We start from the raw sequence: 14,819 nt of genomic DNA on the forward strand, positions 1-14,819 counted from the left end.
TAGCTAATTAAAACCTTATGTTGTGTGTAGCAAGGATTTTGTTCACAGTAGAAAGACTTTAATGACAAAAACCTTTATGCCCTGATTGCTTTTAATAATTTAATTTAGGGCCACAGCTTATGAAATATAAGTTTTGTCTTCCTGTGTTTCCATTTTGACAGGGATTCCCTGCGTTTGGTGTAAGAGGGGGGGGAAAAAAACAGCTTAGGGTTTAGTTAACCTCACTGCTTCATAAAATGTATTCAGCAAAGAGCTTGCATGTGCAGTTTGTGTTGCTGTAAATCAATGTCCATGTAAATTGACCTTTTTTCTCTTAATACTATAAGTCAGTGCATGTTTACTTTAGAGAACTTTTTGTTCTACATAAAGTAAGAAACAAAGGGTTGTTGTTGTCCAGTTACAGAAGAGGTTAAAAAAAAAAAAAAAGACAATGTCAAGAAGTAAAATTTCTTTTGGCCTACAAGTCAACTTTGGGCAGTATAAGTAACCAAAGAAAGAGTACTTTAGGGTTGTAGTGAAAACAGAAAAATATAAATATAAAAAAAGGAATGTCATCTGCGTATAGAAAGTCGAGATACTGCCATTCATATAACATTTAGTGTTCTTCGATGTTTGCCAATATGTTACAAAACATCTTCAGGTAACCATTGGCCTTATAGATGTTCTCTAATGGTAGAAAATTATATGTATTTCAAAAATAACATCACAGCATAGCTGTCTGTCTCATATGGTACCAGTATTCCTATTCTTATGTCTGTTGTGTCTTTTTGGCACTTTATTGTGTGACCTATGGATGCATAGGTTAAATTTCTAATTACTTGAGTAATGTCATATATTTCTGTGTGTTTTATGTGAGGTACTGCTGCCTATGGATATAGATATGTGCCTCCAACCGCCCATGACATTCATTTGATTTTAAAATTGATATAGATATATTATAGAAAATATGTTTTAAAATGTGTGTGATGTGTAAAAAATAGAATATATATATATATATATCATAAATGTGAAATGGATTTATTTATTTTCAACATCATCAATCTTTGAGGCCCTACCTCAGATTTTGTATTTATGTATAGAAATGCAATTGGATTATAGTATCTTTGCCAATAATAATATATCGCTATTATATCATGAAATGTATAACGTATGAATCAATAAATAAATGTTATTGTTTGTTTGTTGTCACTAGCTTCTTTCAGATCTGTCTGCTGCATTTGTCGAGTAATAAACAAAACCCATTAATGAGTAAATTGGGTTAAGATGGTAAAAACCTTCTGTCATTCAACTTTTAGATTTAGCTTAAGCTGGGTACACACATAAAAATTATCGGGCTGTTTTTGTCCCGATTTTGCCCCTTCCCGACCAAAGATAGCAAACACACGATTATCTTAAGTCTTATAAGATTATCCTATAAAATTATCATTTGATCTGAGGTGTGTTAAGAATGTATTCATGTATTCATTGCAAGTATTGCAAGTATTGAACATGTTCAGTACTTACGACCAAAAATCTTCACGTGTGTGGGAAAAGCCGACGACTCCTGAGTTGTGACTGTGTAGATTGTGACCAAGCGGAAACCTGGTAAAATGTGAAGCCTACAAAGTGCAAAAAATTGCAGTTCACCCCTCATTTGCTAGAGCAAATCCCCATAGATGCCCATGTTAAAAAGGCCAACTTCACAGCAGAAATAAACATGTTTAAAGCCTGGTAAAAAAAAAACAAACAAAAAAAACATTTTAGGATTAATAGGTCAACTTTACCTTCATGACAACTGTGAGGGAGACGAATTTTTTTCTAACTCATCTATTTGGATGTTATTTAATCTTGAAATTTGGCATAATTAGGGGCGTGTCCTTTTGATTAACAGGTATCCATTATCCGCGACAAGAAGGTAGAGTGTAGCACAAATGCAGTTTTTAGCCGGCTAAAAGCGTGCCTTAGTTTTAGCCCGCCTACCTTCATTAGCTGGTTAGCTCAAATTAGAGCCAAGTTGGCTCAGTTAGCTCTTAGCTACAGGCAGCTCGGAGTTTGATGGGTGTCAATCATCCACCCCACCTTCACAGTCCCCCTCTCAGCTCCACCTCTTTGCCCATTTTTGGATTTTCCAGGAATGACAACACGCATGACAGTGCCAAGATGGCGACGGTGGGAACCGCCCAATGAGCATCAATTCAGCTCTTCAGAAACCTACAGTTGACGTCATGGAGGCTCCGTCCATCTTTTATATACAGTCTATGATTGTGACGTGGAACGGAATGTAGCCAATCAGAAAGCGAGCTGACTGAGGAACAAGGAAGGATATAAAGTCCATGTTCACGCTGTCTCCAGTCAGTTGTTTTTTTCAGTTCTGAATTTTTCTATTAACAATAGCAAGACCACCATCATTCCCTCATACTGTATATCCTCTTCCATCCTGTTTTCCAGTTGTTGCCATGGTTCTTCTTCATTTTTCCAGTTGTTGCTATGTTTCTTCTCCTTTGTTTTTGTTAGCTCATGTTTGATCACGCAAGATTTCTGGCTTGGAGGACTAGATTCTAGATCGGGTGTGGGACAGTATCGTTATGTGTGTGTGTGTGTGTTTTTCTATGCTGAGAATATCGGAGCACACCACACACAGTATGATCAAAACTGTTAAATGCCTGATTATTTTATCCTCATGTGTGGAGTAATAGATAAAAAAAAAAATCTCTTTAGATTTAGAAAATCCTTATGTGTGTACCAGCCTTGAGGGGGGAAAGTGATATATTTAGTTTTTGACTGGGAAATCATGATGAAAGAACGTGGATGTTGGAGGAATAAAAAGAATTTGAACATTTTGGGAGCCATTTTTGCTGGTTTGTGCTACTGAACATTTGCAATTTGAATTGATTTGAAAGCAGCATACTGATTGGTATACAAATCAGTCTCCTGCCAATGTTGAGAAATTTTCTAGAAGTTTATTGACTCTAATGCTGAATGGAGTTGATTATAATAACATGTCCTACAAACAGCTTCAAATAACACTGCCTGGCCAAAACAAAAGGTCACACACTCTAATATTTCATTAGACCATTTTTAGCTTTGATTATGGCATACATTTGCTGTGGCATCATTTTTATAAACTTCTGCAGATTTACTTTCATTCAGTGTTACATTTATTTTCAGCAAGATCTTGTGTTGATGATGGAGGAGTCCAAAAGACTGTGCAAAGCCTTCCCCAAGCACATCCAAAAGAGCTCTGTACTCTGGTTTAAAAAATGCATTGGACAGTTGTTAACCTAATTTTAGTAGTTTCTGCAATCTCCTTAGATATTTTCTCTCTAGACACATTCCACGGATTTGACCCCTCTAAAACATCTTTTCCACAACCATGGTATGTGTCTTTCCACATGGTTGTTTAAGAAATGAGAAGCTACTCATTGCATCAGTTGAGGTTAAATAACTTGTTGCTAGCTGAAACATAATTGCCCATGCAGTAATTTTCCAATAGGAGGCTTGTACCTCTTTGCTTAGTTAAATCCAGGTGGCAACTTTTTTTTTTTTTGGCCTGTGACTGTAAATTGCAATTATGCCAGTACTAATACCAGCACAAACACTGGGCATTTAGGGGCGGAGCAATTTCAAAATGCACGTTGATTATATATTCTTGGAAATTCTAATTCTAACAACATATTCGTTGTGATGCATAAGTCAGGATTATAACAATCCTCAGCTACATCTTCTTAGGAGACAGAGAAGCATTCCAAAACTACTCAAAAGATTTATTCTCTTCAGTAAATCTTAGGTGTACAGCAAGTCCTGCTGTGACATGCCCAAAAACTAGTCTAGGAGGTATCCTAACCAGATGACTTAACCACTTCAATGTAGAGGAGCATCTACTCTAAGCACCACTTAGATTACCAAGTTGTTTCTCTAACCTCCAATTTCCACCATGTGCCTGTGCACCACATTCCGGCTGCACCACAGTTTTATTCCAACTTCCGCGGTGGGTCAGGTCACACCGGGAGCGTACCAGGCATGGATCCAGCTAGGCGGACTCCTTCCCCAGCAGTCAAAGGATGTTCCATTTTCCCATGACCAATTTTAGCCAACAGGGATCCAACTGGCAAAAACGAATGAGGTATAGTGAGACAGGTGGAGGAAGAGGCTCTAAGAGTGCGAACGGGTTTAGCAGCATGGATGAGATCTGAGCTACATGGAGGTGCGAGATTATGGATGGCCTTGTAAGTGAGTAGTAAAATTTAAAATTGAATGTGGTATGAAATGTGAAGCCAGTGGAGCTGCTGCAGGACAGGTGTGATGTGGTGGGAAAATGGAGTCCTAGTTATGACATGAGCAGATGAATTCTGAACCAGTTGCAACTTGTGTAAAGTTTTCTGAGGGAGACCAAATAAAAAAGAGTTGCAGTAGTCTAGGCGAGCCATGACATGACTATGAACAAGGATAAGTTATATATATGATTTTTAGAAATGTGTTTGTATTCTGCTTAAATGAATGTTTAGAAATTTCAGTAAACATTGTTTTCAGTTATGGTAGATATAAAGCAGAACTTCCTTTAATTATACTAATCAAAGTTCCGGTGTGTAACAATAACAAAGATGTTTGGAAAAAATGATTAAGCAGCATTTCAGTTAATATTTTATCATTTTGCAGATAAAAAGCGATTGCATATCCCAGCCTACTAATTTCTGGGATAGGCAATAATTATATTCAACTACCTTAGGATAAACCATTTATATCTGTGTATCTAAGAATATCCTAAGAGTAGCCTTATTGCCACCATAAAGGGCATGGCATAGGAGTGAATGTAAATGTTTGTTTGTCTCTCTGTATTGGCCCTGTGATGGCTGGCGACCTGTCCAGGGTTTACCTGTGTCTCGCCTGCTAAGTGGCTCCAGCTACCCACAACCCACCACCCTGAATTGGAAAAAGCACTATAGAAAAAGGATTTTGTAATTTTTGCTTCATTTTGATCCAAACTTTTTCTTTTATAGTTGCTTCTTGCTTTTGTTTTACTTTTTTTTTTTTTTTTTCTTCGCCAAACTTAAGCACATCAGCAATCAGCCACCTCCATATGTGTGTTGAACCTAAAAATGTCTACTTTCCCTGAAAGTCCTGCTCTATTGTAATTGACCAAAATTTGGAACAATAATATACGGCATATAATATGTTTCTATGAATTAAAAGGTAAGTCTTATTTGCTGCTTCATAGGAACATGTTTCCAACAAAAAGGGAGGCTGCATCTTACCCCTCTAATCAAATCTATAAATAACATAAAAATCCATTTTAAAATTATATCAGTTCATAAGAAAAAAAACCAAAACCTTTTTTATTTTTTAACATTACAAAATACCTGCAAAATAATCATAACTATTACTTGTATTACTTTGTAAGTAATATTACTGTGGTATGGAAGTAAGCACTGTTTTCTTACAGCGAAGTCCCTTGTTTGAACCTCAGCTGGTTTCTGTGTGAACACTGCATTAGAATAAGTGGATATAGAAAATGGAGATTGTTGGAATAATAATAACTACCACAGTAGAATAATAGCCTATGGTCTAATAATAATAGTAGCCTTGTGGTTACAGAGATCGGCTTGGGTTTGGAGAACCTGGGTTCAAGTCCCTGGGCTGGCAACTATGGTAAAACCACTGTGGGCCCCTGAGCAAGGCCCTTAACCCCCAACTGCAACCAGGTGCTGGGATCTGGCCTGGCAGCCCACTGTTATAATATAATCCCCCCCCATTGTTTTCATCATCACATCACTAACTTATTCACTTGTTTTATGAGGAAATTCCCCTGAAGAAAATTATGTTCTATTTTTTTTTTCTTCTTTTTGTTTTAGGTTATTTCTCATGACAGCTTCAGGAATCCATTTAATCTTCCATAAGATCACATTATCTAATGTGTAGCCCTGCAGGTATGATGACCTGAACTTGATTTATCTTGCCAACGGATAAAAAGCTTTACTGACATTTAAATAAAAAAGAAATGTGGAAAATGTGTCCAGTCTTTCATTTGCTGATGAAACTAAAGTTAAAAAAACAAAATGCTAACCTCTGAGAGAACCTCATGTATTTCAGACAGGCAACACTCTGAAAAGGAAAGAAGCTGTCTTGTGACTGTTATTAAAGAAAGCGTCACCTAAAGTGCATCCCTTTCTTGGGCTTTCATGACAGTGTTGGGCTTTAATATATAAATAAACCTAATAAATTATTCTCATGCCAAAAAATGAAAAGAAAAGAAAAGAAAAAGTCCAAATGAGGTCAGTAAGGATCACAAAATCAGTGTTAGAGCATCTGACTGTTTTTTCTTTTTTGTGTGAGTGATTCAAGCCAGTTTTTTTCTTTTGTAGGATAAGACTGGAATCATTGGTTTTATTTCAGTCCTGGGTTACATATTAGACATTTATTTCTGGAACTGTGGGTAGTCTGGATGTGTTAAAGAAGTTTCAAAATCCCACGTGCAACAATCAGTGGCATCTGTGAGCAAATGCAATCTGATCTGTACGCATCAGGCAATGTGTGGACACACATTTAACAATTTGTATGCATATGAACCTTTTTGAACATAAAAAGGATCATGTCTGTCAGATTTCAGTTAAAAATATGCTTGCAAAATATCTAATTTGTACAGATTGTAATGTGTTTATGTGTGAAGCAGTTGTCTTAATATTTGTCTGTATTTGAATATACAAATCCACATATGAACCATGTGTTACACATTTTTAACTGTTGTTGAGTCTAAAAAGCTCTTCACCAATGTACATTTGCACAGAATTGGCAGAGTAAAATCCTAAGCCAACCAAGTTAATATTAGCATACATTGCTAACACATTTATTTTAATGTCAGAAAAAATATAGCTGATTCCCTACACAGTTGAAGTTCCTATTAAACTGAACTTTCTGTCCCCACTGCTATGGAATCTTGCATAACAATGTCCAATACCTTTGCAGTTGCCCGATCAGGCTAATAAGCTGCCTACCAAGAGTTTGATTCTACATGTCCATTAAGATGCAACAGGTGAAAAAAACTTTTGTCTGGTTTATAGTGAGCATGCACAATTAAGCTGGCCCCATGCACCATACAACCACCCATGCCTTCACTGACCTGAGTACAATGTGTTTGCAATGTGTGCTGTTTTTGGCCAAGTTATCATGTGCCTGTAACTTATGAAATACATGCACAGAGGTTCTTACAATTTTCAACAAAGTATTTATTAAATGCATTACGATCAGGCAGGCTAACCCCCTCTTTCTTCCTTTTTTCAACCTAATTTTTTTTTTTTAATCTAACCTTGTTGTTTATCATCCATCTTGTGTCGTCAGTTTACTTCTGTCACTGTAATTCCATGCAAATTTTCCATAAAACTAAATGGAAAATTACTTATGTTAAATTTATGTTTTGAAGTCTTGTGTGTATTCTCAGTTGGGCTTTCTTGGATTCAGGTTGGGGTTTCAGTGTTTGTGATTTTGTTTTATTCTGTTCTCATGTGTTATATTCCTTGGTCCAGTTTGTATTGTTAGTCCTGCTTCCTGTTTAATTTTGTAGAGATTTTTATACTTTCATACTTTAAATATTCTGTTGTATTTATATTCTGCTTCTCTGTCATGTGGTTCTTGGTGATTACCACACCTGCTTCTTATTTAGTCATTAGCTTTCTCATTATATTCTTGGTATCACTTGCTTTTGGCTAGATCCTCATCTGTTTTGTCTTGATTAACCTAGCTTTATTTTATCAGTTTGTCGTAGCCTATAATGAGTTAAATAGTTTTTGGTTAAAGTACTTTGCTATTCCTGCAATAGACCCTTTTGTTAATTTCTGCTTATGTCACCCTTGCTTTCACGCAACTGTAATGGAGGGCAGAAAGCTAAGCTGTTAAGTGAAATAGGCTATGTGTTTGTCTTTACCGAGGAAATTAGAGATTTGAACAGGGAATAAGTTTTTACCGGTTTCCTGTAAAGGAACATCAGCAAGCAACTTGAATTTGTGCGATCAGCCTGGCAAACTGGAAGCTGATGCCCTGGCACCGGGTATGCAGCAGAGACACATTTTATCTCCAGTTGTCCGTCTGATGACAACAAAGATGTGGACTATTGTCCGTCTGTGGACCTGAAGAAGTTGAAAGACAGTGGCTTGAGTTGGAGGCAGCAGCGAGGTGATCGCTGTGAAATGGTAAAGGCATGCACTGGCACCCACCGTGCTTACTCTATTTCAGTGGAAACATTGATGACCTACTTATTACATAAATGCATTAACTCTACAGTTGAATGAATTAGCAATCATTTAGTTAAGTTTTTATTGACAAATATGTCATAAATCCAATAAATTTAATTGTGGAATTAATGAATTATTGAATAAGTTGGTCAGCTGTGTTTGAATTGGGGGGGTTGCTTGTTAGGTGAAGATCTATTGTTTTTAATTTTCTTCTACAGTGTTGAAATCTTGATGTTGAATGACGCGACTTTGTGCCTGCCACTTATCAATAAGACCCAACTACCACCGGATTAACATACCTGGTTCAACTGAAATAAGTGAAATCCTTAAAATGACAATTCAGCTTTACTGGCAAAGTCACTCAATGTGTCACTTATGGAAATACAGAATTGTGCAGGCTGTGCTGTAAAGATTGAAATGCACATTAAAGTTTTATCACAGCGTTGTGCAGGACTGAACATGGTGTTACCATAAATTCAGGAAAACGATTCAACATTTCAGGACACACTAAGACTTTAATTCAGTTCCATCATTCACATTTTGTTGTAACTGTGAGCTGCACACAAAAATGTGAAGAAAGCAGAGCAACTCGGATTTCTTCAAAACTTTCGTTTGGTACCAATTCAGCTATAGAGAAGAAACACCTGGGGTCTGCCCCTGTGTGTAATACAGCTCTCCAACTGACTACACCTGTTCTACTGACAGGAGGATATTAAATCTCCTTCTGTAACAAGAGAAAAGGGTACAGATGTCCCCATCTTGACATGCCATGATAGAGGTCAGCTCTGTGTTCACTCTATTGCTGTTTTCTGAACTGTGTCAGCCTCTGTGTTGTAGGCTCCATCAACAATCATGGTTGTAAAATTAAACTGAATGCTGCTCAGGCAGGTGTTGAGCATTGTTTTGGATGTTAACTTGATCCACTGTAAAAAGCCAAATTATGTACTCTACTGGTCAAAAGTCTGCACACAGCTACTGGCTCAAAAGGAAAAGGCAAATTTAACCCTTTCAAGGATTTTATGTACTACATGAAACAAACTTATCTATAATTTGCATGCCTATGTGTAATGTTTTGGCTAATTAAAATGAGATATTTCTGCCTGTCTAAAATATTTACAGTTTACAGAAAGTGAAGAAAGTCCCCAAGATGTCACTTGTTGGTTGGTTGCTGAACCTCCATGTGAAAGCAGAGTTTTGGATGTCACCGTCTTGGCCTGTTTGAAGCTCGAAATTGTCATATTTTGAAAAAGTAGGTGGGGCTGAAAAGCCGTTCTTGACTTACAGTATTTCACAAAGTGTGTTTTTTGTGGCCGGATATGGATTAAATCATAAGGTTATTAGAAATACAGCGATTTGAAATTAATCTCTAAAATGCCCTTTTTGTTTATTGGAAAAAATTGATGGACTGCCTGAAATTTACACCCCTTGACATATTCTGAATGAAAAATGGTTACACAAGTATCAGTCAAGGCCACATGGCAAACTGATGATTGTTACGAGCCAGCCCTGCTACTCTTCCAACCTTCCACCAGTTTGTTACATGCACCACCCGTGAAAATAAGACTTTGGACCTGCTGTATGCAAATGTTGAGGATGCATACAGCTCCACTGCCCTGCCACCACTGGGCAGGTCAGACCACAACCTAGTCCTGCTCTCACCATCATATAAGCCTGTTGTTCAACAGCACCCAGTCACAGTGAGGACAGTGAGGAAATGGTCTCCTGAGGCCATGGAAACACTGCGGGGAGCGCTGGAGGCCACGGACTGGGATGCGCTGTATGAACCACATGGTGAGGACATCGATGGCCTGACGGACTGTGTCTCTGACTACATTGGGTTCTGCATTGAAAACACCATCCCCACAAAAGAGGTTCGCTGCTACCCTAACAACAAACCGTGGGTTACCAGCAACCTGAAGATCCTTCTTAATGAGAAGAAGAGAGCCTTTAGATCGGGGGATCATGCTGAACTCAAGCGTGTACAAAGGGAACTAAAACACAGCATAAGGGAGAGCAGGGACAACTACAGGAGAAAACTTGAACACAAACTGGGGGATAACAACATCAGGGACGTCTGGAGGGGGATGAGAGAGATCACAGGCTTTCAGAGGAGAGGTGGGGGTGCAGCTGAGTGGGACAGGCAACGTGCCAACGAGTTGAACATGTTTTTCAATAGGTTCAACTCCAACCCCTCCTCCACTGGCAGCCCCTCTTCTGCATCTCAATCTCAATACAACAACTCCCCACCTCCCCCCACCAACACCACCACCTGCTGGGACCCGTTCTCATCTCCTGCCCCCAGGACTTCCTCACAGCCCCCACAGCTCTTCCCCACCTCCGACTGCAGACACCTCTTCGCACCTCTGTTGTCACCTCCACCCCCCAGCCCACTGCTTACATCCACCTCAGAACCTGCTATACCCCCCACCCCCCAGTCTGGACTCCACATCACATCCAGCCAGGTGAAGAGAGAACTGGAGAGACTCAAACAGAGGAAAGCCGCTGGACCGGACGGACTCAGCCCTTATGTGCTGAAAGCATGTTCCGGTCAGCTCTGTGGAGTTCTCCAGCACCTCTTCAACATGAGCCTACGCCTTCAGAGAGTGCCAGTGCTCTGGAAAACATCGTGCCTGGTCCCAGTGCCCAAAAAAGGACGTCCTACTGCACTGGAGGACTACAGGCCAGTAGCACTGACCTCTCACACCATGAAGGTCATGGAGAGACTGGTTCTGGCGCACCTCAGGCCACTGGTGGGCCCATCACAAGACCCCCTCCAGTTTGCATATCAGCCCCATGTTGGGGTTGATGATGCAATCATCTACTTGCTGCAGAGGGCCTACTCCTCCCTGGATAGACCTGACACATCAGTCCGCATCATGTTCTTCGACTTCTCCAGCGCCTTTAACACCATCCAGCCTGGACTGCTGAAGGCCAAACTGCTGGACATGTGGGTTGAGTGCTCCCCTCGTCGCCTGGGTAGACGACTATCTGACGGGCAGACCGCAGTTTGTGAGATTACAGAACTGTGTGTCTGATCGTCTGATCAGTAACATTGGGGCCCCCCAGGGAACTGTGCTGTCTCCCTTCCTCTTCACCACATACACATCAGACTTTAAGTACTGCACTGAGTCGTGTCATCTGCAGAAATTCTCTGATGACACGGCCATTGTGGGATGTGTGGAGGGGGGGAGGGAGGCAGAGTACAGGGACCTGGTGGACCGCTTTGTGAGGTGGTGTGGGGAGAACCACCTACTGCTGAACGTGGCGAAGACGAGAGAGATGGTGGTGGACTTTAGGAGGAACAAGCCTCTGCCCTCTCCTGTCTGCATCAATGGGACGGATGTGGACTCAGTGGACTCATACAAATATCTAGGCGTCACACTTAACAATAAGCTAGACTGGTCCACCAACACTGACGCCATCTACAAGAAGGGGCAGAGCCGGCTTTACTTCTTAAGGAGGCTCAGGTCCTTCCACGTCTGCAATAAGATGCTGCAGATGTTTTATCAGTCTGTTGTGGAGAGCGCCATCTTCTTTGCTGTAGTGTCCTGGGGTGCGGGCATCAAGGCAAAGGACGCCAACAGACTGAAGAAACTGATCAGAAAGGCAGAGTCTGCTGTCAGCTCTAAACTTGTCACCCTGGAGGAGGTGGTGGAGGAGAGAATGCTGGCAAAACTGCTGGCAATCAGGGACAACCCCTCCCACCCCCTCCATAACACACTGGACAAGTTAAAGAGCAGTTTTAGCAGCAGACTGATCCAACCCCACTGCTCTAAGGAACGGTACAGGAGATCGTTCCTTCCTGCTGCAATAAGACTCCATAACTCATCCACCTCTGCCAAAGCCATGATCACACAACTGGACTAAGCCAACCACTGAACTTACTGCAACCTATAACTGTCGCTTGATATTATATATCATATAATTATACAATATTTGTATCCTTTGCACATCCAACATTCTGTATCATCTTTGCACATCCTTTATTTACATAGTCATATTGACATATTAATATCTGATAGCTAGTTTCATTATTACTGCCACTGCACTTTATCTGCCAATCCACTCTGTATTCATATTTTATTTATTTCTAATTTTATTCCACTCTGGATTTCTATCTTTATTTTATTTCTACTTCTATTCCACTTTACTTATATTGTATATTTTACTTCTATTTTTTATTCATAGTTTATGCCACGTATGACACTGGACTACTGTAACAACGCAATTTCCCTTCGGGGATAAATAAAGTTGTCTGTTTGTCTGTCTGTCTGTCTGTCTGTCTAAAGAGAACTGTGGACAGGTGTTAAAATGGAAGCTAATAGAATTTATGGTTGGAAATGTTGGTAAGGTATAAGTGTTGGGTTAGTGAAGCTGCTTAAAGCAAAGAAAGCAAAACAGTTATATTCTAACTCAAAACCAGCCAATAAAAAAAGCAAACCAAAAATAAACGGGTGAATGAAAAACTGGCCTACTAATCTAAACTATAAACAGAAAGGGAAGCAGTGTTTAATAGCAATGTTTAAATACTGCATTCAATTACACACACAAAATTATTCTAGCCCAACACATTCTAACTTTAACTCTAAGCTATCTATAAACAACAGAGAGAAGCCAAAGGGGCTTTACTTATTAATAAAAAAAAGAAAACAAAACTATCAGTCAGCAAACAAAAGAGAGCACAAAGCTGAACAGTTTTAACACTGTTGGAAAAAGACTATTCTTACTAAACAAATCCCACCAATCGAAGCACACCGTCAACTACGAAAGTTCAGCAAGCCAAAGGCAGACTGTTTGCACAAACAGTTGCCCACTGACTGAGCAGCTGCAGAAGGTTCTTATTTCCTGGTGGTTTCTAGGTGTGACAGCTCCAGCTAATCCTGGCCAGGTGACAGTGAACAAGTGTTTATATGCAGAATGGGCTGCAGGTGGCGACAATGAGTAGGCAGCCGTAACAATGATTAGAATATTAGTATTTACAAGCAAGGTTTAAGACTGCTTCATCAGTCATAAACTAGGCCAAGCAATCATAACTGTCCATGAGTCTTTCACAAGTAAACCGAAAAGACTATGTAGAAAGATTGCAAATAAGAATTTGGTCTTAGTCTGTCTTGCCTAGTAAATTTTAAGAATCTCAGTGTGGACTTTGAGATGTTACAAAGCCAAATGGAAAAAATACATTCTCCAAAATGTCTTTGGTCTGCACCAGTGCCAGAGCATTTAACTGAAGCCAAACCATCTCAGCAAGAGTCAGGAAGTATAGGTAGATTCTCACACCACCTCAGTTGGCTTTGTTTGATTTGGTTGATGTTACGACCCCACCTTGGAATCCAGGGGATTAAGGGGTCGGCAACAAAAACACACCGGACCAAACTTAAAGATATATATACACAAAGTTTTATTATAAACCCCAGGTTCTAATTTAAACAAAACAAAACAACCAAAGGTGTCCACAGTTCAGAATATCTTGTCCGGTCACAAAAAAAGAAAGAAATCTACTTAACAAAAGGTGTCCTCAATTGAGGTTACAATTAACAATAATTAACAATTGCAAAATAAACAGTTCTCTTTACTTATTAACCTTAACAATCTTTACCATTATATAAACCAAAAATGTTACTAAACAAACTTAAAGCTTCTTTTGAAAACAAACCAAAAATCAATACCACAAAATAAATCAGAAAGCTATTCAAACTACAAACCAAAACACAGCTATAAAACGTACCAAAAACCAAAAGCTACTCACAAACGATGAGAGCGAACAATCTCAACTTCACTTAATTTAACACAAAGGTTTACTCTAGGGAAAACTAAATGCTCTTACAATCAAATCCAATTCAATCCAATCCAATCCAATCCAATCCAATCAAACCAACACTCCACTAACAATCCCAGATGACAAGCTGAGGGTCTAATGACCAGCTGCCTCGAACGCTGGTGCTTCCTTCCTTATAAAGGGCAGGTGATCCACAGGTTGGCTTGTCTGGAGGGGAGTCGGCCAATCAGGGAGTCCGAAGAGCAGGGCAGTCTCCCTGGTCCACAGCCAATCGCAGAGTTGCAATCACACAGGGCATCAGAAGAGCAGGGGAGGCCTCTCAGGTCCACAGCCAACCGCAGAGTTGCAACCACACAGGTGGCTTTGAATTAACACAGAACCCGGCCACAAGCCGGGGGATGTGACAGTTGAGCAGAGGCTCTCCACTACCAAATTATGTCTTTAAGGGTGACTCCTTAGAGCAGGGACAGGGACTGCTCAGTCCTGCAGATTTTTTTTATGTTTCCTGCTGCAGCCCACTTAAATCAAATGAACAAATCAAGGTGCTTGGCCAGAACTTGACAACAAGCTGTTGAAGAGAGCCATTTAATTTGAACTAGGTCTGTTGGAGCAGCAAAACATCTAAAACCTAAAGGACTGTGACCCTTGAGGACCAGAGTTGCCCATTCCTGCCTTAGAAGGAGATAATTTCTTTCACTTATATCTATTTCTTATGCCCACTAACAGCTCTTGGCCTTTGGTGACCTTAACCTTTTGGCTCAGCTTTTTTTTATTTTTTCCTTTCTTCAACATGTCACACCGATACAGATGCTGCCCTGACGTGCATGTCGATCTTTCATTCC

The sequence above is a fragment of the Melanotaenia boesemani genome, chromosome 1 (genome assembly GCF_017639745.1).
Source record: "Melanotaenia boesemani isolate fMelBoe1 chromosome 1, fMelBoe1.pri, whole genome shotgun sequence".
NCBI classification, from domain to species: domain Eukaryota; kingdom Metazoa; phylum Chordata; class Actinopteri; order Atheriniformes; family Melanotaeniidae; genus Melanotaenia; species Melanotaenia boesemani.